This window comes from Bos mutus, unplaced genomic scaffold (genome assembly GCF_027580195.1).
Source record: "Bos mutus isolate GX-2022 unplaced genomic scaffold, NWIPB_WYAK_1.1 CTG477, whole genome shotgun sequence".
NCBI lineage: Eukaryota > Metazoa > Chordata > Mammalia > Artiodactyla > Bovidae > Bos > Bos mutus.
Genome location: NW_027219961.1, coordinates 4,725 through 7,130, shown reverse-complemented (window position 1 = coordinate 7,130; position 2,406 = coordinate 4,725).

Here is a 2,406-nt window from a genome sequence, read left to right as displayed (position 1 = left end):
CTCCGTGTGGTCTGCCTTGTCACTGGTTGGGACAGAGATGGCTTTGGTGGTGGGAACAGGCTGGAGGGGTGGGGGCTCGGGGTAGAGGAGGCGGTCCTCCACACTGGGGAAGGTGGTCCTCTGTAGACATCGATGTTACCATGCCAGTGGGTTAGTTTTTAAAGACAAGGCTGCAGACGTTACTGTCTGTCCACGTGGAGACTGCAACTCAAGGCCGGATCAGTGGCTCCAGCAACTTTCTATTCCGAGTGATCCTTTCACAGTGCATGTCAACCACATCAGTCGACTTCAGACCCTCTCCTAGCTTCTTATCTCAACCACAGCCCAGACCTCACCAGAGCCCACAAGACCCCATGCACTGTGGCCCCCACCTTCCTATCTGACCGTCTGTCCTCCACGGTTCTGTTCAGTCTCTCTGCTCCAGCCACACGACCTCCCTGCCGTGCCTTGAATGTACTAAGCATGTTCCCAGCGCAGGGCCATAGCACCTGCCAGTCCCTGTGTCTGGGGTGCACTGGCTGCAGATGTCCGTATGACTTGTTTCCTCACTTCAGCTCAAACATCCCCTCTCCAGAGAGGCCTCCCCTGCCTGCCACCTCACTCTGTCTTGCTGCCTTACACGATGTTGTGATTGTTGTTTATCCACCGACTGTCTTCCCCACAGGACTGTAAACTTCACTTTGGGGACCTTGTCACTGTGTTCACTGTTCCTTCCTCTGTGCTTGGACCAGTGCCAGGCATGTAGTCAGGGCTCCGGATGCACTGTTGAAGGAAGACCTGGAAGAGTGGGTACCATGCCCCTGAGACCGTCTCCACCCCTGCCTCCCCCTACTTCTCAGTGACCGTCGCAGAAGGGAGGAAGGGATTGCACACTATGAATGAGAGCAGTTTCCGTGGACTCTGGACTTTGCCGTGGCCCAGGCAGCTGCAGGAAAGGGTGGGAGGCCCAGTAGGGAAGCAGGAGAGAGGACCTGGAGGCAGGGAGATAACTCAGGCACTTTTCCTGCACAACTTATCTCTGCAAGATTTCCAGGAGGAGGCTGAATTTTAAAAATAGATACACAAAAAGCAGCAAAGGTTAACTGTATAGCAATGGGAACTACAGTCAATATCTTGTAATAACCTATAATGGGAGATAATCTGAAAATAATATTTGTACTATCTGTGTATGTAAATATGTAATTGAATCACCTTGCTGTGTGCCTGAAACACTGCAAGTCAATGATACGTCAATAAAATGCATATATTAAGAAAAAAATTCCACGGACAGACGAACCTGGTGGGTTAACGTCCATAGCATCACAAAGAAGTGGACAAAACTGAGTGACTGAGCTTCATCATCAACCTACAAAGGACCATCCAGTGATCTCTCAAAATTGCTTGATTTGTACTAAAAATAACCCAAAGACTGCTATCAGATCTCCCCAGACAGGGACCCAACACATAGGAGCCTGTGCCGAGGACTGACAAATAGACTTGACTTCAGTGCCTTGAGCCACAGGAAATTTCAGATCCCTGCTAGTACTGGTGGTCTTTTTCAGGACTGGTGGAGGCACCAGGACTGAAAAAGCCTCCAAAGTGGTGAAAGCCACGTTTAAGGAAAATTTCCCCCAATTTGGATAGTCTGCTGCTGCTGCTGCTGAATCGCTTCAGTCGTGTCTGACTCTGTGCGACCCCATAGACGGCAGCCCACCAGGCTCTGCTGTCCCTGGAATTCTCCAGGCAAGAACACTGGAGTGGGTTGCCATTTCCTTCTCCAATGCATGAAAGTGAAAAGTGAAAGTGAAGTCGCTCAGTCATGTCCGACTCTTCGAGACCCCATGGACTGCAGCCCACCGGGCTCCCCCATCCATGGGATTCTCCAGGCAAGAGTACTGGAGTGGGTGCCATTGCCTTCTCCACTGGATAGTCTAGCACCCTTCAAAGTGATAATGGGCCTGCTGTTTTCTCTAGCATAACCCAATAGATGTCCAAACCACTGCAAATTAACGGAAAGCTATATTCATTCTGGAGTGCACATTCAATAGGAATAACAGAGAAAATGAATTCTACATTAAATAGCATTGCAAATATATGTTGAGTCTAATTTAACTTGGGGTTAGGGCTTGACAGTTGCCCCACTATGGATCAGAGTGGCTTCCAGAAGCAGGCTTAAAATTAGCCTCTTTTTATTGTATGGTAGGCCATTCCATGTGTCTGCCCATGAGGGACACTGTATAAATACTCCGAAAGATATAGCAGTTACCAATTATTTCAAACTCTAGGCACAATACAAACCTCTGTTCATGAATTTGCTTCTAGCAAATCTTCCTTACATCCTTTCCAGCCTGGACATTGCATCCTCTTAAAACATGTGGAGGACAAGGGCCTGAGCACCAGCTGACTGCAAAGCGGACAGAACCACCT